The sequence below is a fragment of the Cryptomeria japonica genome, chromosome 5 (assembly GCF_030272615.1).
Source record: "Cryptomeria japonica chromosome 5, Sugi_1.0, whole genome shotgun sequence".
Lineage (NCBI taxonomy): Eukaryota > Viridiplantae > Streptophyta > Pinopsida > Cupressales > Cupressaceae > Cryptomeria > Cryptomeria japonica.
This window is the reverse complement of record NC_081409.1, coordinates 437,936,469-437,964,264: the sequence shown is the minus strand read 5'-3', so window position 1 is coordinate 437,964,264 and position 27,796 is coordinate 437,936,469.

Here is a 27,796-nt window from a genome sequence, read left to right as displayed (position 1 = left end):
CATTGGATCTTCTTCCGAACCTACCTCTGAATGTAATGTCACAACTCGTCGAGGTAAATTCACTTTGCAAGGTGCCCTAGCTAAAAACACTGCTTCTTCATCAACCAAGCCTGAATATGACCTTATAGAATAGTTAGGGAAGACACCTGCACTTATCTCCATCCTTGAGCTCTTACGCATATCCCCGCACATAAAGCTATTCTTGACAAAATCTTGAGAGACACTGTCGTTCCTACTGATCTGAACATGGACTAGTTTTGAGCCATGGTGGGATACCTTTCCATTCCACACTCTCTTACATTCACAGAAGTTGATGACACCTCTGTAAGTTAGCCACATAATGTACCATTACACATTGAAGCCTTCATACACAAACATAGAATCAAACAAGTCCTGATAGATCGAGGAGAAGGTCTAAACATTTGTAGATTGAGCGCTATTAAACAATTGGGGTATTCCAACAAAGCTGTGAATTCTACAAACAAAATTACCATCAAAGCATATGATGATGAAGAGCGTTCATCCAAAGGCACATTCACCTTACCTCTTCGAGTTGGGCCGGCTACAAAGGATGTGGTTTGTCAAGTACTAGATCTTGATCTCACATACAACATATTGCTAGGACATCCTTGGATTCATGAAATGAGGGTGGTTCCATCTACATATCAACAATGCATCAAGTTTCCTCACAACGAAGTTGAAGTAACAGTTAATGGAGATCCTAATCCATTCATATACTGCAATAACTTGAGACCAAAAACTGAAACGAACATCCCAAGTAATAGGGAAGTTGTTCCTTCTTCTGCATACATTGATCCTAAGTCATTAAAACCTTCGACATCAAAACAAGGTGAGCTTAAAGGGAAATTCTAGGACAAGGGTATGGGTGAATACACTTTGAATCAAACCATGTACTTACAACAAGTCATGAATTCACCAAAAGAATATGGACGACCACATCCTACTAAGCAGGTATCTATCATTACACTTAAATGGGATTCTACAATTTTCCAAAAATGGGGTGAAGTGGAAGAAGAAGACTTATACAAAATTCTTTACAAAGACCCTGAAAATGATACACAAGATCATATTAGCATACCATGTGAAAAGTATGGCAAAGGGTTCAAGATCCTACAAAAATTCGGGTATGATGGAAAAAGTCCTCTTGGATTAAGAAAAGAAAGCATCATTGAGCCTTTACAACCTAAATCGACACTCAAAAAGGAGCATTCCAAAGGACTTGGTTTCATGACTTCCAAGGTTCATACTCAGAAGATAGAAGAAGCATTACAAATCAAAGCTGCCAAAATTCAACAAGAAAACCACTATTCCACAGACTCCAATGAATGGGAATGGGGTTCAGACAAATCCTCTAGTGACTATGAGCTCACCGAGACATTCAGAGAACCAAGTGAACCAACAGAAGAAGAGGAATTTAATAGGAAATTCAAAGTTGGTCAAGAAACAACCCCAGAGGATCCCATATAGTCTTTGCCTCTAGGTCCTGGGTTGAAATCATATAGAATGAGAACACCTGTCTCGAAATGCGCTACTAGTGATGATAATTTGGATTCATTCATGATCGAGACTGATGAGGAGAGTGCCAACTATGACCTCGATAACTACCATGACATATCTGAATATAACTGTATCTTCACTCTTAACCCCGCTAACTTTGAAGACATCAAAGGCCTTCCCCTTGTTCACCACCAACTTATTGACTAGGACCATGAAGGACTTGCACAGTTTGACACATTCCAAAATGATGAAGCCCTTATTGACTATCTTGGCATACGAGAGGATCTTCCCCCTGGGGACCATAAAGTGGGATACACTATAGAACTCAACAACATGGCATATTTTGGTGAGGGTGTCGGACCTTCTAGTCACAAAAATATAAAAATAAAAACAAATCAAGGGTCTTATGGCGAAAACCACATTGTGGCGCTGTCTAACCCCAAAAAAGTAAAAATAACGGACGTATCTGAGGGTGAAAACCTCTCTGAGGCACCCGAAGATGGAAGGCTTGACATTCTCCCAATGTCATATGAAGAAAAATCATCCATGTTGGTAGAAGAGACTATCAAAACAAATATTGGCACCGAAGAAGTTCCACACAACATATTCCTAGCTCAATCTTTAACAGAGTTAGAAAGGTCAAAATTCCTAAGTTTCTTCATAGAATGACAAATCAACTTTGCATGGTCATATGCCGATATTCCTGGATTGGATCCGGATTTGGTAATGCATCATTTGACAGTTAAACTGGGGGCAAAACTAGTGAAACAAAAATTAAGAAAGATGCATCCACAAGTGGCATTACTAGTCAAAGTAGAACTTGAGAAATTATTGGATGTCGGATTCATACGCCCAATTGATTATCCTAAATGGATCTCCAACTTAGTGCCTGTCAGTAAACTAGATCGTAGCATCAGAATATGTACAAATTTCAGAGACATCAACAAAGCTTTTCCTAAGGATGATTTTCCATTACCAAATATTGACTTGATCTTCGATCTCACAACAGGTCGTGCGATGTTATCTTTGATGGATGGATTCTCTGGTTACAATCAAATAAAAATTGCATCCGAGGATCAGCACAAAATGACATTTACTTGTCCTTGGGGAACCTTCTACTGGAATGTCATGCCCTTTGGGATAAAAAATACAGGCACTACATATCAAAGAGCCATGACTACTATCTTTCATGATCTCATGCACGTTACTGTGGAAGATTATGTTGATGACCTCTTGGGCAAATCAATAGACAGAGATACACATTTGGACATACTTTCAGTTGTCTTTGATCGGTTGGAAAAATATAAAGTAAGATTAAATCTTAAGAAATGTGTCTTTGGAGTAACCTCTAGAAGCTCCTGGGATACATTGTATCAAAAAGAGGAATTGAAGCTGATCCAGCAAAAGTCAAGGCCATCCTAGAGATGCAACCACCACAAAACATCAATCAGCTTTGATCTTTACAAGGGAAACTTCAATCCATACAAAGATTCATAGCACAACTTGCAGATAAATGTAATCCCTTTCAGCACTTGCTACATAAAAACATCAAATTCAAATGGGATGATAACTGTCAATAGGATTTCTAGATACTCAAAGATTATCTTTTGAATCCACCAGTTCCAGATTAGCCTTTATTACTATACATATCAGCTACTTCAATAGCACTGGGGGCACTCTTAGCACAACAAGTTGCTGAGGGAAAAGAAAAGGCAGTATACTATATCAGTCACACATTGGTGGGATATAAGCTAAACTACACACCAATTGAGTGTGCATGTCTCACCATGGTCTTTGCTTCGTAGAAATTATGACATTACATGCTAACTCATAAGACTAAGTTGGTTGCAAGGATCGATCCATTGAAATACCTTCTCAATAAAGCAACACTTACTGGACAACTAGCCAAATGGGTAATGATCCTGAGTGAATTCGACATCGAGTATGTGGACAAAAAAGTAATAAAAGGACAAGCTATCATAGATCAGTTAGCAGATGCCCCCATGATAGATGATGTTCCTCTAATTTCAGAATTTCCAGATGAATCCATTTTAATAGTGTCACATACAAAGCCATGGCAACTATACTTTGACGGCTCATACACACAGCATGGGGTAGGAGCTGGCATCCTCTTCATAACTCCTCAAGGGGATTCTATACCAAAATCATATTGATTATCATTTCCCTGCACTAATAATATAGCAGAATATGAGGCATTAACAACTAGATTACAGATTGTAGTTCAGTGGATGATCTAGGAACTTCATGTTTTTGGGGACTCTCAACTTGTAATTCGTTAAGGAATTGATGACTACCAAACAAAGGATGAGAAATTAATGCCTTACAAAAGAATGGTGGATGACTTGAAATAACATTTCACAAAGATAGACGTTGAGCAGATACCAAGAGAGCAGAATCGAGCCGTAGATGCTATGGCTACAATTGCTTCACTAATCGATCTACCTCTGAATGAGACCCTCTATGAGTTCTTGGTGGATAACCTTTTGGTTCCTTCATATGAAGTCACTCTTACTGAGATAATTTGTGTCATCGGTGGGTGAACTCACAAAGTTGGTTCCCACTTTTTGGTACATCCTAATTTTTGCTGAAATCATACATTTTTTAGAAAATATAGTTATTTAAGTTTTAAGAGGTCCCATTTTAAGTAATTAATTGAAGAGAGTTAAATCAAAGGCTCTTAGATCAAAATTTCTTGGATAGAACCTCTCTACTTCTAAGTCATACTTGCAATGGAGTCTCCTTTGCATCTATCAAATGCTGATAAAAAACCAATTTTACATTAGCTTTTGGGGGGTCAAATTAATTCATTTAAAAGTATTTAGTCCTTATTATAAGCTTTCCAAATATTTTAACTTTTAATATATTTAATTTCATGAATATAATTTTATTTTATTTCTTATGAATGTAGGTTTTTCACCGAACATGAACTTCTTTGTTCAATGCATTGGGAAAAATAGTAAACTAATTCAAAAAAAATCTGAAAAATATCTATGCCCTAGGTATTGATGTTTTCTTTCTAACAAAAAAAAAGAAAATTCAATTTTGATATATATAGAACAAGTTATGTGTTCAAACGTACACCTATATGTAAATTATAATTAGTCAAACTTCAAAACTTAATAAAATGAAAAATATTCAACATATCACTATCAAACCAACTGCATGCCCTGGGTATTGATGTTACAAACCAAAATTCAAAAGAATTAAGTATTTATCATTTATAGAAAAAAAATTATGTGTTTCGGGATACACATCACTCTTAAAAAATGTTGTTTGCTGTAAAAAATTACCTTTTGAGGGAGATGGAAAAATCAATAAAATTTTATTAAAACAAATTTGAAAAAAATATATTTAGAATCTACAAACAAGATGTTAAAAATCACTAGTTTATATCATCTTCAAATTCTTAACGGTTTAAAAGTTATAGGTGTCAGAAAGTGAAGTTTTTTTTCAAAATATTCATATAAGTGTCAAAGTTGGTCAAAAAGTGGGAACCAGTATTGTGAGTTCACCCCGGTTCTGAGTCCCAGTTATATGGTTCCATTTTCACATACCTTGGTGATAATACCTTTCCTCCTGACCTATCCAATAACCAACATCACACTTTCATTCTCCAATCTTCTCGATACATCATTTTAGCCGATGTCCTATACCATCGAGGTCTAGATGGCACTCTTCTTAGATGTTTGGAAAGTGATGAAGCTTAGATTGCGTTACGTGAAGTACATGAAGGGATATGTGGTCCACATTCTAGTGGTCCTACCTTAGCCAAGAAACTTATTAGGACTGGATATTGCTGGCCCAATATGGAAAAAGATTCATATCAGTTTGTCAGGAAATGTAAGCAATGCCAACTTCATGGAGACCTCATCCATGCGCCAGCACAAGAACTTCAACCAATTGCGACTCCTTGGCCCTTCTGTCAGTGGGGACTCAATCTCATAGGCAAGATTCACCCTCCATCCTCCAATGGTCATAAATTCATTATCACTGCCATAGAGTATTTCACAAAATGGATCAAAGCCATGCCTCTCATGCAAGTCACTGGAAACCAAATTGCTACATTCATTCTCAACTATATCATTTGTCGATATGGTATTCTTGTTTCCATTATCACTGATAATGGGCGTCCCTTCAAAAATCAGGATGTTCGTGAACTCTGTGACCGCTTCCATATTTCCCATCGTTTCTCCACACTATATTACCCCCAAGGTAACGATCAAGCTAAGGCGTCTAATAAAACAATCCTTAAAATCTTAAAAAAGATAGTCAATGATGCTGGCCATAATTGGCATATCCAACTTAATCCCACACTTTGGTCCTACCACACAAGTGTCTCCACACCTACAGGAGCTACACCCTATTCACTTGTCTACGGCATTGAAGCTATCTTGCCTATTGAGGTCGAGCTACCCTCTTTATGAGTCTCTTTGCAAAACATTATCAGTGATGAAGACTATAGGGTCTCTTGCTTACAAGAACTTGAACTATTGGATAAACAAAGACAAACTCCATTTAATCATCTCAAGGCTTATCAACAATGAATGAGTCACAGCTACAATCACAAAGTCAAGCCTCGCACATTTGAGGTAGGTGATTTGGTTCTCAGAGAAAACCCCAAAAATCAGCAAGATAGAGAGAAGAAGGGCAAGTTCGAACCAAACTGGCTTGGTCCTTACATCATTACAGTAGCATATGGATCTAGGGCATATCAGCTCTCAACCACAGAGGGTGAACATTTAGAGGATCCTATCAACAGCATGCACCTTTGCAGGTTTTACACATATCTCTTCGAAGTATCCTAATTCAAAAATTAAAAAAATCATAAAAATAAAAAAATTGTTACTTGGTGAAAACCTGGCAAATGACTTGTGACACAAAAAAATTAAAAAAAAATAAAAATTAAAGAGAAATAAATTCATCCAATGGTGAAAACCACTTCGGTGGCGCCCTGGGCAAGTACCATGGTGAAAACTGGGTCAGCGACACCATGCATAGAGACATTGCTCCTCCTTCCTTCAGGATTCCATTTCATCCTTTCACTTTGCACACACTCATGACCTATTCATCCATAATAAACTTACACATTCCCATCATGGCTTGTTATTGATCTACCCAAGATTGGTTAGCCATCCATAATAACCTCACTTTTCACCTTTCTCCATCCATAATAAATCAGCTCCTATTTGTGGCTAAGGAAAATCCTATGTCTAGTAATGGGTGTGGAACTAAGAACATCACATGTTTCGAGGAGTACAGTTTCTTCCAGTCTATACACACATAATCCGCAATAAAGAAACATTTGCATCGCTAGTTCACAATAAAGTTTCATCTTCTCCACAATAAAGTATCGGTTTCATGGATTCAGTCAGTTTCAGATGAGACAACAACAACAATGGGCTCCAACAAATCAAATCTTTGAACAGACTCAGACAACATTATGGTTTAGTGCTATCTATCCTTTTTGTGAAAGTAAACATTGTGACCACAATCAAATAAGAATTATACAAGTGACAAGAGACACTAAACTTGAGGACTACAGTGGATGTTGGTATCGAGTCTTGGTTTTCTTTTGATTTTATCTTTTGGTGACATGTCTTTTAGCTTTTCTAGGATGTCTCTGACTAGAGATTTTATCTCCAGGATGTCTTTGACTAGAAAGGCGAGGATGGCGTATCATCACCTATTTTTCTTTTACTATTTGTGGATTGTCTCTTAGTAATGCTATGACTTGTCCAAGGATATGAGGACACTAAGAGTCTAGTATGATCTGGGGCATTCCTTGTTTGCAACTATCTTATCTCCATGCAAACAGGTACAATGACTTTCTAGGTTAAACATATGCCTCGATTGTCATAACCTACTTGCCATAATAACGCTCAATGATGATAACACAAGAAGCTCTTTCACTTTCATATCTTCTATCTTTCATCCCCCTTTCTTGATTGACTTCCATCATCCTTCTTGAGTCCATGTAGCCTGCTATCACATGACTGAGTATAATGACACACCAAAAAAAAAAACATTTGCATTTCATGTAGTTTGCACCTGCATTACCACATATTAAGCATTTCATACATACATATAGGTATCACAATTGCATCAAATCCTGCATACAACACATATTAGCACATTTTATATTTTCATCATGTAAATAATCATTTGCATTATCATATTCATTAGCATTTCATACATTCATGTTTTCATCATGTATAACATATTAAAAACATAAAAGAACAAAAATATTGCATTTCCTCATATACATATTTGCATCCATATCATAACCATCACATAGAAACATACATCTTGAAACATCTCATCATGTAGGTATGCTTGCATATAGCTGATGCAAAGATGAATCATCTCATATATATATAAAGGGTCATGATACAATGATGTCAAAATCATATGGCTACAATCACCCGAAGGTGTCTACATCATAATACAAAATGGTAGAAAACATTGATACATAGGGAGCGCTCTAAGGCTATGATGAACTCCCTCCCTCAGAGCTGCCTAGCCTCGACAGAGTCTGAGCCCTAGAAGGACCCACCCCAGGATCATCTCTCTTGTCCCCTCTATCTGGTGGTGGTGGAGGACCCATAACCCCACCGCTGGACACCTATCTCCTCTGGCTCCCTCCCATAGCTGTTGTTGTCTGCGATGGTCTGTGGAAGCTCCTCGCCCGCTACTCTAGTGGTACTGCCCCATAATATAGGTCTCGCCAATAACCTATCTCCTCCCTTGTCCATAGAACATAGGCATATCCAGCCCCTATATCCTCTACTGCCTGCCTCCCAGCCCTCAGTGTTGTCTCAGCCTCAGTATAGCACTGGATAGCCTGATCCCGCTCATGCTTTGTCTCCCTTAGTCACCTCCAGAGCCTAGCTATCTCCCTCTCCAGGTCCTAAATATCATCTGCCTATCCCTAGCAGATCTCCCTCAGCTCAAGCATCTCATCCTCCTCCTCCTCGACCCCCTATGCCTCTACCTATGGCTCCCCCTGTGCCTCTGCCTGTACCTACCTCTACCCCTGTCCCTACACCTATCTAGGACCCTATGCTACTGGCACCTCTAATGGAAATCCACCGCGACCCCTCACCACCCGAGCCTATCTCTCCTCCCCACCCTCTCTCTGTGGAGCCACTCTCCTCTCTCCAACTGCACCCTGCCTCCTCTGTCGACCTCTACCTCCACCATCTCCATCATCATCTCCATCCCCCCCACCATCTCCATCTATCACCTCCCCAGGGTCTGTCAATTGTGGGAATGGATGCTTAGCCCAATATGCAATATACTCTACATCCATGCCTACATCCTCAATCTTTGGCCACATATCCCACAACAAGGGAACCATCTCCACTAGCTGCATCACGACCTGATCATACAACAACAATGGCCCAAAGTGTGCCTGATCCCTAACTATCCGAGCATACATCCCGAAACCCCGTGGCATCCGCTGAATACGACCAAACTACCTGCATACCCTGTCAACCAGCTATCTCTCCAATACATAGGGCATCCACCCAATCAAATATCTACTCCGGAAGGTATAAGGTAGATCCACTGCATCATCCTCCCACTGCTTGCACCCAAAGTATGACCTCCATATCACAGTGTCAATCTCATCCAGGACTCGATGCCAATGCTCCAACCTAACAATCTATGGCTGTGATGTACTCATATCATATAAATGCACAAAACTGCATCCATGACCCCTGCCCCTGAAGTGTATCAGTTGGGTAACAAGTAGATGCTCATAGGCCCATACCTGCAACAATGTAACTCCGCAGCCCAATCCTACAGATCTATGATACACAAACTGATGTAGCTCATAGTACAAGTGTGCCAGCACATACGGTCCCAGGCATATCTATTGTGCTATGTAACCAGTGTCTCCAAGGTGCTCCCCCAGCCCACAGCCAACCCTCGTGTCACCTTGTCTGGAGACATGAACCCACTGATCACTCCTCCTAGCACTGCTGGTAGTGCCAGTCCTATCGCTGTCATCGTGTCCCATGCCATGTGTCCAGCTCTTATCTCTAGGCCTGGATCCTAAAACACTTGTCTCAGGGCCTCCCTATCTCACTCTCGATCATAAGGAATCAGCTCCCCATCGATCAGTACCTGCAGAATCCTGTAAACATCCTCTAAGGTGACTGTCATCTCACCCATCGGTAAATGAAACATACAAGTCTCTGAGTGCCATCTCTCAACTAGCGCAGTCAACAACCCCAGGTTCACCTGAAACTCAGGCACATACATAATATGTTGCAAACCCATACCCTCAATGGCAGCTTTGTCCTCAAATGTCAACTCTGGTCGCAACCTCTAAGTCGACTGGAATCTCTCTCGTGACTCCAGCATAGGCAAATACTCCTCCAGTCAACCAAATCAATCATGTCAGTCATAGTGGCATTCACTGTTCATCACAAAATGCTACTTTTTATATAAGTACATATGGTACACTGTTCTAGTGACACTCACTGTTCATCACAAAGTACTACGTTTTTGCACTCCCTATTCATCATAAAGTGTTGCTCACATTTGCACTCACTGTTCATCACAAAGTGTTGCTCATATTTTAGTACTCCCTATTCATCACAAAGTACGATGTCTTGATACTCACCATTCATCACAAAGTACCTTGATCTATCCTATCCTAGGGCCTCTGCTTGAGTAAATCCTCTTGAGTAGTTTCCTAATTAGCAACATATGTTTTTATCACAGAATTGTCAATCCTAGCCCTATCTGCTATCCTGGTCTTCCCTAGAGGACCTGCTTGAGTGTATCCTCTCAATAGCTTATCCAATCGATAGCATATGTTCATCACAGAACTGCCGATTTGACCTTGAAGACATAAATGCCCCTTCATGACATAAACGCACTTATAGACTGCATAAACGCACCTACTCTACACAGACACACCTGAAATACACAGATGTGCCTATGCTTTGCACAGATGTGCCTATCCTGCACAAATATGCCCACATTTCACAAACGCGCCTGCACAATGCAAATGCGCTCGCATCTGACACAGATGCTTTTCCCAGCATAGACGTGCCTGGCACAAATGCAGATGCGCCTAGCCAACATAGACGCGCCTGGCACCAGCACAGACATGCCTCGATGTTTTGACATTTTTTTGGACATTATTCTAGAATGCATTTAATGCACTACCTAACATGCATTTATGACAACATTTATTGTGACAAAGTACAAGGAGGGTTTGCGATACTTACCGGCTCTCCTGCCTCTGCTGGCCTCTAGAATCGACAAATGTGATCGAATCTGTTAACCAATGCCATCGCTGCTGACTGCTACTGCTCTATCTCGCTCTGCACTTTGATCTCTTGGATGTGTGGATGATAATGAGGATGTTTTACCCTTGTGGTCTATCTTATAGACTACCCTAGCCCTCATTTCCCGAGTCAGTCTTCTTTATCCTGTGACTTTGTCACTCTATTCTATCTTGTCATTCCTTTCTAGCCTTTCTTTCTTATCGAGAGATTGTATGTGATCTTTTAGACATTTTCATCCAATCTCTTGAGGGGGCATATCATTCCCATCTTGGGGAAACTTTGTATTAGTTCATCTTATCTTCTTTGAAACAACGCGACAAGCTGCATTGTCTCAAAGAGGGGCAAAATGTAGACACCTAAAATTGTCCAGTCTAATTAAATAAATATTTTTATTTATTTGATTACTTTAAACCTAATTCTTCTATTAATTGAATAAATCATTATTTATTTAATTAATTCATTTATCCTTTTCTAGCCTTATTTCTCATTTAAATAAATACATTTATTTATTTAAATTATCCTTTTCCTAAATTAAATAAATATCTTATTTATTTAATTGATCCCACTTCTTCTATTAATTAAATAAATCTTTATTTATTTAATTAATTCATTAGCCTTTTCTACCTATGACACATGTCATTCATCTCTTAATTCATACACTACCTACCCCTCTCATTATTTTATTATTTTCTTTACCTACCCTCTAATCATAGCTGACCTCTTTTACACCTCTCAATCTTATCCCTCCATTTCTTATGGTGTCTTCTATATAAGGAGATGCTTCCTTCATTATCAAACCCTAGCTAATCAATTTATGCACTTGACTACACTACGCTTTTCGTATGAGATCCTACTTGCAACCATATTTCTGTTCTGTGTTGAGCTCTTGTGCACATAAAATCTGAGAGCAAATATATCAAGTAAGATCAATGGAGATAGGAATAATGGAGATTCAAACCCTATTGGACATGTGATGGTATAATCTTTGTGATTTCATTTGATTTGCATTGTCTTAGGTAATCTTCATATGTTATGGTGGATCTTTATTGTTGTTAGGCTAGGGTTTTGTGGTTGAATTCATTTGGTCTTTCAACATTGTTGTTTCCACTTTCACCATAAACAGGTATAACATCCCCTTGAGGAGTAATGAAGAGAATACCTGCTCTAGATCCATGATTTGTATATGATCCATCAAAGTATAACTTCCACATTACTGAGGTAGTTATTGTAAACACAGATTCATCTAGAAAGTCTATCAGCAATGGGTGACTGTCTTGTATAGGAGCCTCTGCTAATTGATCTACTATGATTTGTCCTTTGAAAGCTTTTCTGTCTATGTATTCTATATCAAACTTGCTCAAGATCATAACCCACTTAGCCAGTCACTCAGTCAATGTTGCTCTACTCAATAGGTATTTGAGTGGGTCAAACTGTGCAATGAGTTGTACCTTATGACTCAACATGTAGTGTCTGAGCTTTTGGGATGCAAATATTACTACTAAGCATGCTCTCTCTATGGGGGTGTAATTAAACTCATAACCGATCAGAGTCCTACTTATATTAATAAATGGCTCTTTCTTTTCCATTTTTTGTCATGCTATGCCAATAGAGCTCCCAGGGCTAATTTCATTGTTGATATGTATAACAATAGAGGTTGTCCTGGAGTAGGAGATATTAACACTGGTGTATTCAAAAAATAACATTTTAGAGCTTGTAAATCTTCCGTGTATTGTTCTGTCCATTTAAAAGTAACTCCTTTCTTGAGTAAATGCTAGAATGGGTGACACTTATCTGCCAACTGTGATATGAATCTCCTTATGGATTGCAATCTTCCTTGTAACCCTCTGAGTTTTTTAAGTGTTGATGGAGGTTGCATATCAATGATTGCCTAACCTTGGCAGGGTCTATTTCAATTCCTCTGTTTGATACTATAAACCTTAATAGTTTACCTGTTGTTATGCCAACACACATTTCTTCAGATTTAATCTGACATTATACTGTTCCAACCAATCAAATATCTGTGTAAGAACTACAAGGTGACTTTCTCTGGTTTGTGATTTAGCCAATATGTCATCCACGTAATCTTTCATTATGTTATGGATCATGTCATGAAATAATGTTATCATGGCTCTTTGGTATGTTGCCCCAACATTTTTAAGACCAAATGGCATCACATTCCAGCAGTACCTTCCCCATGGGAATGTAAAGGCCATTTTATGTTGATCTTCTAGTGCAATTTTAATCTAGTTGTATCCTAAAAAAGCATCCATTAAGGATAACATCTCATTTCCAACTGTTAGGTCAACTATCATGCCGATATTAGGTAGTGGGAAGTCATCCTTAGGGCAAGATTTATTTAGATCTCAAAAATCAATATAGATTTTGATGCCTCTCATGGGCTTAGTCATAGGTACCAGGTTTGATATCCATTCTGCGTAGTCAATAGGTCTGATAAAACCTACATCCAACAACTTTTGTAATTCTATTTTAACCAGTAATGTGATACTTGGATGCATTTTTCTTAATTTTTGTTTGTAAGGTTTAACTCCTGGTATCAATGGTAAGTGATGCAACACTAATTCAAAATCTAAGCCCGACATGTCTGAATAGGACCAAGTAAAGTTGATAGGTCATTGTTTGAAAAAATGAATGAATTTATCTTTTTCTTCTTTGCTCTATGATTTTGCCAGATGGATGTTATGTACAACTTCCCCTTCTGCTATGTTTACTTCTTTTGTTTCCTCTGTAAGTAATGCTGAACTTTCTCCTTCCATAGGAAGATTACCCAAGTCACTTTTGTCATTATGGGTAGTTTGATCCTTATCTTCTATTTGAGACGTAATTTCTTCTCCAAAGTATGTCGTTCTATTTAGGTCTATAGCAAACCCTGCTTTATGATCACCTTGCGGAAATCCTTCCCTGACTCGTAGAAATTATGAAATTGCTTCATCATTTTCAAACCAATCCAACATTGGTTTTCCTTCTTGCCCCCAATCAATCAAGTGTGAATGTACTAGGGGTAAATAATTATTCCCTTCTGTAGTAGAGTTTGATAACATGAAGACTTGATTGTTTGATATTACACTTTCTAGTGGGGTAGAATCATAGAGTGATAAGAATTTGTAGCCATGATAATCTGTCTCACTATCAATATATGTTTCATCATATGGGCTATCATCACTTATTTCTTCTTGTTCCTATCCCTGATTCTGTTGTAGATTAACTGGTCTTCTTTGTACATTAGTGACTCTTCTTAAGCCAGGTATAAGCCTTTGTAATCTTTCTTCATTTTTTTCATTGGGTTGAGCCTGAGTTGCCTCTCATGGTAGAAGTAGTGACAATAACCATGGGTGGGATTCAGGTGGTGGGGGTAATCCTGCATCTATTGCCACATTAGCCTATACTGTTGTGTCAATAACTACATCATTTTGTAACTCTGCGGTGGGTTCTTGCAAGAGTTGTCTCATGTCTTCCCCATCTGATTCTGTGCTTGGTGATGTAGGTACCTAATTGCTTGTTTGAGATGAAGATGGAAGAGCCTATGTGGACCAATTCCTTTGTGATATGTAATCTAATGGTTTGCTTGGTTGATTTAGTATATCAAGGGTAAGTTGTCTAGCTTGTGTAATATGTTGTACATGCTTGTATCCCAATCCTTGATTTCCTGGATTATCATTAGGAATAACAGGTTCTAGTCTTCCTTGCTTTTGTAACCCCAGGCCTGTGGTACCATCATATCCATGTCTTTGGAGTATTTTGAATCCATTGCCATATTGATCTGTGTGTATTCTGGGTGTTGTCATATGATCTTCTTCTCTATATATCCAATGGTTAACATCTTCATTCAAGGATTCTTCCTCTAAGTCTCCCCATCTAATGAAAGAGCATGAGTCTGAGTATCTAACAATTTCTTTTCCTTTGTCTTTCTTATGTACTGTAGTGTGAGGTTTCCCAAAGGACTTAGGAGAAAGAGACAACTATTTCCCATTTAAAGTATTTGCAATAGAGTACTCTCCACAACCCATATCCTTTATTTGTAAGGAGGATGTCGTAGGCATATATTTTTTGTGTTTCTGTGATCTTTAATGTTTCCAACTGTGTAGTGAGAGCTGCAGCCTGATTGATAGGTACTTGATTATCAACATTGTATTTTAGATAGTTACAATGTTGAAACAGATTTGGATCACCCTTTATGGTGATTTCAATACCATTGTATGGGAATTTGACACACTGATGAAATGTGGATGGTATTGCTTGCACGGTGTGGATCCATGGGAGGCCCAATAACATGTTATATCCTAGCTCTCTATCCAAGACTTGAAAAGAGACCTCTGTCATTATTGGTCCTACTTGTATAGGTAATGTTACAATGCCTTTAGATGGATGTTCTTCATCATCATAAGCCTTGATGTTTATCCTTTTGGAAGAATCAATGTGAAGTTCAGAATATCCCAGTGCTTTGACCAACTTTAAAGTACAAATGTTCAGACTGACTCCCCCATCTATAAGTACTCTTTAGATTCTTTTCTTGTGAATGTAAGCTTCCAGATGTAGTGGGTCATTATGAAGTAATTTATCACTAGGAATATCTTGTTCTATAAATGCAATATTTGTACCTTGTGTAAGATTTCCTACCATAGACTGGAAGGCACGTTCATCTATATCTCTGTCCACTACTGAATCTTGAAGTGCTTTGTCCAGTATAGCTCTATGATTGGGTGAAATACGTAGTAGTTCGAATAAGGATATATGTGCCAGAGTTTTCTTAAGTTTCTCAACTACATTGTAAGTCCCTACTACTGGTGGTTGATTTTGTGGTATCCCTTGCAAGGTTACCTTTGACCTATGAGTAACCACTGCATAGTCTTTGTCTTTGGGAGTAATTGTGATTGTAGCAATTGTATCATTTGTATCATAGGCTATCTTATCTAGATTTATATTAAATCCTTATTCATAGTCCCAATGTGTATGTTTTACATTCATAATATGTTCAATGAGTTCATCTTCAAACCAATCTGAGTGAGATGGTTGATCCTGCCCCCAGTCTTGGAGACAAGGATTCGTATCATCATTGTACTTTGGTCCTTTAGATATCATGCAAATTTGGTTGTCATCTTTATGAGTGTATTGATATTGGTCCTCCTGATTAGGTGTTTCTTGTGAATCATTGTTTGTTGTATCTCCTGAACTAATGGCATGAATAGTGTAGTTGTATGAGACTTTCGTGTAGTTAGCTGTGTTGTCTTGGGTACCTGATGTGGTCACTTTTCCCTTGTCATGCTTAACAAAAGGATCCTTAAAAGTTGTATGATTTGGGTTTTTTGAGGTCTTATCTATATGAATTGTGATGTCCCCTTGGTCTATCATATCTTGGACCAAGTTTTTCAATTTGTAGCAACTTGTCGTTTCGTGACCTTTAGTCCTATGATAATCGCAGAAATCATTGTCATTCCACCATGTGGGTTTGAAAGGACCTGGTTCATATACTCTTACTTTAGGTAGAGTGATGATGTTTGTCTGTATTAACTTTTTGAGTGTTGACTCAATAGGCTCTCCTAAAGGTGTGTAATTTCTTCTTGGAGCGTTTACCTTGGGGTATCTTGTGTTTGTATTTTGTGTAGCATTTACAGTGGTTGTTCTTGATATGTGGATTTGTTGACTGACTCGTTCCCAGTGATAAAATGGGTTGAGTTTTGTTTATTGTTTTGGCATCTACAATACCATCATTGGTCACATTTTTGTTTTTTGACCAAAACTTAGATTTGTCATTGTTGTTGGTATTGCCATACTTAATAAGACCTTGTTCTACCAAGCCCTTCTCACATTTGAGAGCCTTTTCTGTGATTTGCTTGAATGTGGTAAGACACTGCATTTGTATCGAATATTTTATCTTAGGAATCAAATTTTCTGTAAACATATCCACTTGCTCTGTTTCTGGGATAATTGTTTTGCATCTTCTGTAGAGAGCCCTTCATCATTGTATGAAGGATGCAAATGTTTCATTCTCGTATTGCTTAGCGGGACATAAATCCATCAAAGTAACCGGGGTGTCAATGTTGTGTGAGAAGTTTGCAATAAATTGTTCAGCTAATTCCCCCCATGACGTGATGGTTGGTGGTAGATGTGAAAACCACTCTAAAGCCGGACCTCCCAGAGTTTTAGGGAATAGTCTCATTAGGTAAGTATCTTCCGAGGCAACTTCTATACATGTCATAAAAAATTCTCTGATATGATCTCTAGGATCACCCTTCCCTCGATATCTATCAAATTTGGGCATTTCAAAATGTTGTGGGAAAGGTGGCATGTATAATATGTGATCAAATGGATAAGGACGTAAGTCCTACATTGTGTAGCTCTTTTTATCATTACTAGTTTGCATGGTCATCATCTATTGTTGCAAACTCTGTACTTGCTGTGTTAGAATATCTGTTGATGTCAAAGGTATACCTTGTGTGTGTGTATGTCCCACAAAAGGATTTGTGGTTGCATAACTAGGAGGTTGTTGAAAGGTACCAAGATTATAACCTTGTGTGTTGTGTGTTCCAGTAGGTACTGTGAAATAGGTGATATGTGAACCCATGTTTGGTTGACTTGTACCTATTGTATTGGTAATACCTAGATTTGTATTTTGATAACCATATGTGGATCCCATAGAATAGGAAACTGGAGGTTGGGTTACACTTGTTGCTTGCATTTGAATAGTTGCTAAGATACTTGACATTATCGGTATGCTCTGTGATGGTATACTAGCATTGATCATTGAAGATGAAATGCTTGTTTGAAAGTTTGCATTTGTGTTGACATTTGTTGGAAGAGGTACATTTTTAGGAAGACTAGAGGTCATTGCTTGTATTTGCGTCAAGGGTGGTGTTTGACTGTTATCTTGACCTAAAGTTTTTCCTGGTGGTAAAATCTTTGTGACATCAAAATCCTCAGGTAATTTTGCCCCATTTTGTATTAACAGTGAAAGATACTTATCCCTATCACTATGTATAAGTGCATCTAGGATCATGAGGACATGCAGGTCTTGCTGTGCGGACTCAATTTCTTCCTTTGTCAGATGTTGTTGTAATTTGTTTATGGTGGACATTGTCTGTGCACCTGAGTGTTGACTTGTCGACATGTCCATGTTCCAAGTAGGGTTTATAGACTGTGTGTTATTTGGGTCCATTATTCCTTTTGCTTTCTGGGACCTTGTGACGAGCATCTAAAATTGCCTATATGATGATGATTTTATGAAAGACGATGACCTAACACTAGGCAGTAGATGTAAATATGAGGTATGCAATACTATACTAGACTCTCTATTGAGGATTTTGATGTGAGACCTTTTTATCCTTTCTAGCTTTCTCTAATGCAAGTCTTTCCATTTGTTGATGAAGTTGTTCAGCCTCAATCTCTCTATCAATCATATAGGCAATCCTAGACTCAATATCTATCTCGTATATAACTCCCATATATTGGGGTGCACTTCTTCTTAAATCCCAAGCTAATTTAGCTAGACCATCAATAATTTCTCGTTGACTGCCTTTTGGAACTAGATTAGGTTGCTTGAAGGGGAGCAAACCATCACTTGGGAGACCCATGAAGGTACATGCTATGAATCTATAATGGATAATGGACTTACACATATATGAGGTCTAGGTGAAGACGTATATGATAAATGGTGGACTATGCAACTAATATGGATGATAATAAGGACATAAGTGGGACTATGCAAAAGACTATGGACGATAATGAGGATGTAAATGGAACTATGCAAAAGACTATGGATGATAATGTGGACGTAAATGGGACTATGCAAAAGACTATGGATGATAATGAGGACGTAAATGGGACTGCCTATGGTCACAAGTATTTAAGGACGTTTTGAGAATCAATTTCAAAATGGACTTTGGTTTTGGTAACTTTGTGTGTAGGACAATGTTTTGCACTTTTCCAAATTTGAGAACAATGGTTGGTAGGTATGTATAGCTGACTAACTCAAATTTCATACAATCTCAAAAAATTCAGAGATACGTGGGATAGGGCCTAAAATAGCCCAAGGGACTGACTCAATACTAGTCTATCACAACGATACATAAAAAAGCACATAATACAATCTTAGGTTGGATATTGGACACCATTCAGTGAGGCCCCCACAACAAAATAGCGAAACAAGATGGACAGATAGAGAGTCTGGCAGCACTGGCTCCACTCCACGACACACACTTCTTGGGCATGCTAATCTTTCTTACCTTGAAGATCTGAAGATCTTATCATTGAGGGATTTTTGTCTCATAATGTAAGGTACATGAGGGGTATCTATGGGGTACAATCCACACTCCCGGAACCACTGAATGTAGGTTTTTTGGCAACTAATTTGGTTCTTAGTATTAGGTTTTGAGGGGTCTCGATCCAATGATAGATTCTTAGAGCAAGCCACTTAAGGCTTTAGTTGAGCTTATCGGTGTAGGGAAGGCCCCCACATACGTTGAATTCACTCAATACTCTAGCCGCCTAACCAGTATATTTATATAGCAGCTCGAAAAACCCGCTCGAGAGTACACTGGGAGAGATGATATCCCCAATGCATCCCAATTAGAAGTACCTCTGTGGGGTGATGAAATCCCCAGTCAAAGATACCCCTCACTATGTAGAACAAAAAGAAAATTTGGATGTCATTGTCACCTTCCTTCTTTCTCCCATGGGCCCGATGGTGGGTAGAAAGTCAGTTAGTGCAATAGTAGGTCCACCCGAGACATAATGAAAAGTTCTTTTCCCTTAAGAAAATGACAAAATATTTAATCTAATGCAGCTTGATTCATGTTCATTTTATAGCCCAAATTTAGGTGTTAGATCCGCATGTGCATGTCAATTTTAAACACCAAATCCAAGAATGAAGGCATACATGTCAATTTTAACCATTTGTTGATTTTTAAGCACCAAAAACCAAGTGTGAGATACACACATGTTAATTTTAGCCCATGTTCATTTTAAACACCAACAACAAAGTGTGAGATTATCCATGCATGTCATTTTTATCTGTTGTTGGTTTTAAGCACTAAAAATTGAAGTGTGAGATTATCCATGCATGTCAATTTTAACTGTTGTTGATTTTAAGCACTAAAAATTGAAGTGTGAGATTATCCATGCATGTCAATTTTAATTGTTGTTGATTTTAAGCACTAAAAATTGAAGTGTGAGATTATCCATGCATGTCCATTTTAACTGTTGTGAGATGTGCATGCAAAATTACTAATCTAATCCTCTCTACGAATCTGCCACAGGCTGTAAATAGAAGATTAGTAGCAAAATAAACTAACAGAAAACAAAAACTAAGAACTTGACAGAGGCGATTGCGTAATACTACCTGAGCGATTGCGTGATACTTATTGAGCGAATGTGTGAATCTGACAGGGCGAATGCGTGAATATGACAGAGCAAATGCATGACATTATCTACTCAATTGCGTAACACTAACAGGTCGATTGCGTGACAAAATGTAGACAACAACAAAAAAAAATAAAAAAATAAGAAAAATACAAGAAAACTAAACTCAATCAGGAACCTGCAAAACCAATTGTGAAGCCCTAGCCAAATCCCTCATCATCCATTCAATACTGATTAGATCATATTTAACTATATAAGAAAGAACTAGGCTATTATATCTATCTAAGGCCAGTTGTTCTTTCGAATCCTGTATCAATTTTTCTTTCTGGAGAACTTTTTGATATCGTTTGGCTTCTCTCCTTTGTTGTTTCGTCCTTCTTGCACCTAAAATCTTGAACTGAACTTTTCTTGCCATAAACTGTGTTAATCAAATCCTAAAGTAAAAAAGTAATTTTGATCCCAGATTAACCAAATTTAAAACAGAATTATACAGAACCGATATCAAACAAAAGAAAAAATAAAACAACAATTAACCCTGCAAATGCGTGACCCAGAAAGGGTGATTGCGTGATCTGGATAGGATGATTGTGTCGCCCTGTCAGAGTGAATGCGTGACCCCGAAGGGTTGAATGCATAATTTTTTCTATGCGATTGCATGATGATGTAAGCTCGATTGCGTGATGAAAAATCTTTTCTCAAAATTCATGCAACTTGCAAAAAAATGAACAATCCATACAATCTACAAAAATCACACAGAACACAGAAAAAGCTTAAATTACTGTTAGTTCACGTCGGGTTCACCAAAATGGTGGGATGTAAAATTCATTCTTCTATTAGCAAAGTAATCAATTAGAAACAAGGGAAATCATGAGTCCCTTTCCTAATCAGAATTTAACAAACAATACAATGAAATAATGCAAGATCAAATAAAATAGGAATTATAAATCAATTCAAATAAAACTCCCTATTCCAAGATTTACATATTGCTTCCATTGCTCTTCTCCTCTTCATGGTATGATGGCTCTCAGATATTGCACTGGTAACCTGCAAGTGACACAAAGATTCAAAGTTCGTGATTGTTGAGAATGGAGATTGGATGCTCAATTTATAGATAATTGGTGAAGATTGATTGAAAGGTGGAATAGAATGATCAAGAGGTGGGAACTCAGGTGAGCTCAAATGCAAGTTGATAGTTGAACTGCTGATTGTAGGAGTGAAACTCAATAGATTGAATAGATTAATTGAGTCAACTGATTGAGAAAAAGTTGACTGAAGGAAGAAAAAGAATGATTGGAGGAAATAAAGAGGATGACACAAAGAGCTTAATTTAGAAAAAGCTAACTGAAAGATGAAAATAGAATTTGGAGGGATAAATGATTTAATTAATTAATTGATTGAATTAATTAATTTAGCATGTGCTTGCATTTAGATTTAGATTATTAATTTAATCTTTGCATGAGATATTATTCAAATAATTGAATTTATTAATTCAATTTAGCATTTGAATATATTTAGAACTTGACTTTGATTTTCAATTTGGTTTTTGAAATCATGCACATGTAATTGAATTTGAAAGAAATTAGAAGAATATGAAATTAAATGAAATTAGAATTTGGGGATTTAGAAATGGAAGAATTAATTAGTTAATTAAATAATTTAAAGAAACTATTTAATTATTTTAGAAATGAAATTTAATTAAATAATAAAGATTATTTAATTTAAAGGATTAAATCACAATTAATTAAATAATAAATATTTAATTAATATTTAGAAGAGGGTTGAATGATTAGTTGATTAGAGATAGAAATTGAATAATTAGTAATTTATTTAAATAATAAAGATTATTTAAATTGGGGAATTAATCAGAATTAATTAAATAATAAATATTTAATTAATATTTAGAAAATTATTGAAATGATTAAATGATGATATAATAAGAAATAATTAGTAAGATAATGAGGAAATATGAAATTAGAAGAATTTAGAAGAATAAGTTTAATTGACTTAATTAAATAATAAAGATTATTTAATCAATTATAGGAATAATTAGTACATGATCAATGAGACATTTTTAGGTGTCTACAATATGTATGCTAGGACTTCACATATGTTAGATTTTTTGGATTCGAATGTGCTCCTTATGTGCTACCGAAACTTGCACCTGATAGAATTTCTTACTTAGAGATTGTGAGACAAATGAGTGTCTCAAATGCACAACATTTTTGGGGTGCCCATGAACAAGTTTTTCTACCCGGGACTCTACATTTTGGTGACTGTTGGCATTCTACACTCTTATGAGAATAGTTGATGTTGTCATTGATGGCAACCATATGGGAACCTTATGACATTCATCTGGTAAGCCACCAGAAGTTACGGACACCGGCAATAGACATCTACATACACCGACAGGCACTTCACCAACAACGGCAACAATGCATATGGACACCCCAACTGACAAGGAATAAACTTTAATTTATCGTAGTTTATTGTTTTATCTTTTGTAAAATCCAACATGGCATATTGTAAAAGACTCATATATATCTATGAGATCTTATAGGTCATTTAGTATGTATGCATAAAATTTTTGTATAAGGTGATATAGTTGACACCAAAGGTTTTGGTAATGAACTGAGCTTAAACCGGTACTAAACCTAGCATAGTTGATACTGATTTGAAGCAGTACATTGTATTGGATTTCATAATCCACTTTTGTAGTCAGTGTGACTCTTATTGAGCAGTGAGCTTTAGGCAGTTGGTCTTCCTGCATGTGCAGGCCCCTCATTGTAAGTAATATTTATTCTTTGGCCAGTGAGTGAATATTGTGGGTCACAAATCCCACCAAAGGTTTTCCCACACCGGTTTTCCTCGTTAAATATCTTGTGTTATGGTTTGTTCTCTATGTTGTCTCTGTTATTCTTATTTGCTGCATTAATTCTTATTTACCGGTACACTATTTTGGGATGCAAAGTTCTTAATAAGTTTACATATTCTACTAATTGGTTAGATACTGATTCACCCCCCCACCTCTCAGTATCTTTGGGACTGTCATTAATCCTAACAATTGGTATCAGAGCCTGGTCCTCTATTTTCAAAAGCCTAACAGCTTGAGGAAGATTATGGCATCGGTACAGATGGAGAACTTAAGAAAACAATTGGAAGGAGCTCTTGTAGATTATGATGCAGAGAAGTTGAAGAATATCAAACTTGAAGATGATCTAAGGACTGCACTGGAATTCATTCAAGGACTTTAGGAGAATCTTACTATAGCTTGAAATAAAAGAAAAGAACTTCATGAGAAGATGCAGAAAGATGATGATGAAAAGGAAACTCTGAGAGAACTTGGGAACAAGTTGAGACAAGAAAATAGTACTATAAAGAATGAAATGCAAGATATGACTATGAGGTTTTGTAAAGACATTGAAGACATGAAGAAGAATGAAGGAGACTTGACTAGGAGACTCAATGATGCTGGAAATGAAAATCTAAGACTCGGTCATGAAAATGATATGCTGAAGACAAATCTGATTCACATGCAACATGATAAAACTGAGCTTATGAGACAAAAGGGAATTCTAGAAAATGAGTTGGCTGCTGCAAATCAACATAAAGAGAAATTCAAGAAAAGTTCAGAGGAACTTGATGATATGCTGAAAAGTCAGAAACCAAATGGAGATACTAATGGACTTGGATTTGAAGTTGGAGAGTGTTTTGGTACTGCAAACAATCATGATCATAGTAAACCGGTAAGACAACCTAGTGCTTATAAATTTAATGGGAAATGATTTAACTATAACAACTATGGTCATAGAGAAAATCAGTGTAGATTTAGAAATAATCAGAACATTAATGCACCCACTGGTCAATGTTCCAAATGCAACAAAGTTGGTCATAATTCAGAAAATTGCAGAATGAATGTGAAATGCTATGTGGAAGATATGGACACTTATCTAATCAATGTAGAACACAAATCGACGTAGGATATGGAAAGGCTATTCAAAAGAATAATGTAACTTGTTATGCTTGTAACAAAATTGGACATATTGCAAAATTCTGTAGAAGTAAGACTTCACCAGCAAATAATAAAGGATCCAGTTTGAAAGGAAAATAAAAGGTAGATGGGGTAAAGCAATAATTTTCAAAACAATGGATTAGGAAGACAGATTAGAATGTTGATGAGACTATTTCTTCACCGGTAGAATAGAGTAACCCTCCACCAGTAGGAGAATCTTCATCCAACTGAGAAGTAACCCTTTGGGGGTATTGCAGCAAATTGAATATCATGCAGATTACCCTTGGTTGATGGTGAGAAGATAGATTTCTTCTTTACTGGCAGATGTGTTAAGTTTTCACTTAACCGGTGAGCATTTAATGCGGTTGGTAAGAGAAAAGTCATTATAAATCATTGAATTTCCCTCATTTTTGATTCACTGAGCATTCAAATTAGCAGAACATGCAAAAAAGAGCAAAGGCATTCAAGGCGAAGGTGTGAAGTGATTTATTTCAAGCATTCAGATATTTTCAGGTAGCTAAAGGTATTTTTCAATGACTTCTTCTTCTACCCCCGAGTTTATTGTGAACCCTACTATTGTGGAAAACATAAAATGCCCTAGGCCCCTATTTTAAATAATTCCCTAAGTAGCTAAGAAAGATGATTCCATAGGGGCATTTTCAAAAATTCCTAAAGGTGTAGCATTTGCTGAAGACCCTAGGATATATATACATTGCAACATTGAAGAATTAGGTTCTGAGGAATTGTTGAAAATGTTTAGAATGGTAATTTGTGATGAAAATGGCACTGTTAAAACCTAAACACAAGATTTTGGAGACTTTAGGTTTTGTTGAAATATTGAATATCCCTGAATTTCTGGAAGAAGTAGTAAGAATTGTCCTAAGTAGAGCACATGGAGAATTTCTATGGTTGGATTCTGTCTACAAAATAACCCGGCAAGCAATTAGGGCAGTAACTGGTTTACCCTCAATCGATAGCAAACCTGACAAAATAAAGAAAGTTCCTAACAACAAATTAATGACCCTAACTAGAGCAACATCAGACAGTAGATCGGTAAGAGTGAATAATATCAAAGGCATCAATGTGAGATTCATAAGTATGGTGCTAGGTTACAAGACTACACATGCAAATAGGCTTAATTCAGTTTCTAGTCTTTGCATTAATAGTGCTTATGAAATGGTTAACAACAATGCAATGATAGATGTGTGTGAATGGCTGAAAGATGAACTCACTGATAATTTGAAAAAGATTAAAGGAGATAAGAACGGGACATTTTGCTTTGGTAATCTTTTAGTATTCATAATGATGTATTTCACTAAGGAAATCCCTAGTACAGGATCGAAAGACTTTGGATATGACATACCGGTAGGAAAATAATTAAAGGAAGCTTTTACCGGCATGGGAACTGCAAAGGACAACAACATAACTGAATACTTTAAAGCTTTTCAAGCTAAAATGAAAACTAGAGAAAGACGACCGCAGACTGTAGTGGACAAATATGACAAAGAAATCCGTTTTGTTATCATGAAGGATGAGACATGGATGAAAGTTGTACTTCCTCAAACTATTTGGGTAACTGAAATGGGTTATGAGGTAGATCTCAACATTATTGAGACTTATGCAAAAGCTTTGTTAAATGCACCAAGAGAAGCAACAAAACAAGTTTTTGGTAGTGCTAAAACTATTGAGAGTGGTGTTAAAAAAATGAAACAAAGAAAGAAAAGAGAAAAGTACATTAGGGATGCTTCAAAGAAAGTATAGGAAATCAAAGAAAATGTTATGAACTTTACTGGGATAACGGCTAGTGAGCTGGAAGGACTGCAACCGGAGGCACACATTTTACCGGTTGGCACATCTTCTGATAGTGAGATACTAGTAGAATTCAAAAGAGTTGAGAGGAAGAGAAAACCTTCACCGGTACCCTCTCCTTCACCCAAAAGAACAAGGACATTGAGGAAGAAACAATAGGTAGTAAGGGAACTGGATAAGAAACTAACTCCTAAAAAGAAACAGAAACTGGTCACACCCTCATTAGATAATTTGTTAAATGAAATAACTGGTGATGGAAATTTGGCTAATGTGAATAAATTGTATAATTCAATTAATGACTCTAACAAGGAAAGAATTGATAGTAGTATTATCTTACACTTGGATATATATAAGAAAGTCTTAATTGAAGTTGTGGATGACTTACCAAATGAACTGTATAGAAGATTAGATGCAAAAAGGATTGCAGTGATGGAATTGGATAAGAAACTAAAAGTTGAAAAACTTCTAGTTGTACATCCGGTAAACTCAAAAGAGGAAATTGATAATTTGATTTGTGAGGCTAATAGATCCATTTTTGCTAGTGGTTACCAACAAGTAAGTTTGATGGCAGGTAGAGTAAATGAGATTGTAGAGGAGACTGCTAATAAATGGGATATATTTTTTGTGGAAAAAGAAAAATAAGAGGAATCGAACCGACCAAAGAAGACATTCAAAGTATATTAGAAGGATAAGGATAAGGGCAAAGGAAAGATTGGTGGAATTCAAAATATCAAGATTACTGATAATATACCACCACCACCTTTGGATACTACACCAGTACATACTGATGATCCACTGGTTACTGACACTGAAAGTGTCACACATGATGACACTAATCCTGAATCTAAGATACTTTTTACCATGAATGTGGATACTCAGGAAGTGAATATTGTTGTGGATAAGGATAGTGCAGAGGTTAAGGATGACAATGTTGACTATGGCAACATGACAGAACAACTGGTAGAGACTGTTGAGGTTGAGATTCCAACCCAAATAGAGCAATCATTACAAATAGAACAACCATTGGATACTGAAGGTAAAGATACTGACACAAGGCCACCTGAGATAGAGATATCGATAGCTAAGAAACCTACAGAGGCAGAGGTACATATTGAGGTAGAGAAACCAGTAATCACTAAGACAACCAAACCATCAGACAAACCTTTACAGGTTCAAATGCAAACACAGATTGACCCACCAGAGGCAAGCACAAGAAAAATGGTTACAAATGTTGGAAGCATAGAGGTAATAAAGGTAATTGATTAGACAACTTACACTTCATCAAGTGAATTCAGACCTACAAATGTTGCTGAAGTACTCCTGGATTAGATCAAGAAGATAACAAATTGTAATGCATTGGCCTACAAGGCAATTGATGACACCTTACCAGTACTGAAGTTGATTGCACCAAATTGTAACATTGATCACATCAAGGATTCTATAGGAAAATTGGATACACTATCAAAATTTATCATTGATAATGTAATAACCATTGATAAGGTGAATGAGGACACCTTCAAAGAGAAAGTTGAAAAGGAGAAGGATAAATTCTTTGAAGATACAATAAAGAAGTGCACATGACACATGAATACATTATTACCGACACTGAACTCTACAATTTTGGAATACAAGGAGCTGTAGAGGGAAACATGCAAACCACATCTTCTAATAGAGGACATAGAAAAGGAGATCAACAGAGTACATAAAGAAATAGTTGACATAGCTGACAACATAATTGGTTCATCCAAACCTATATCAGTTATTG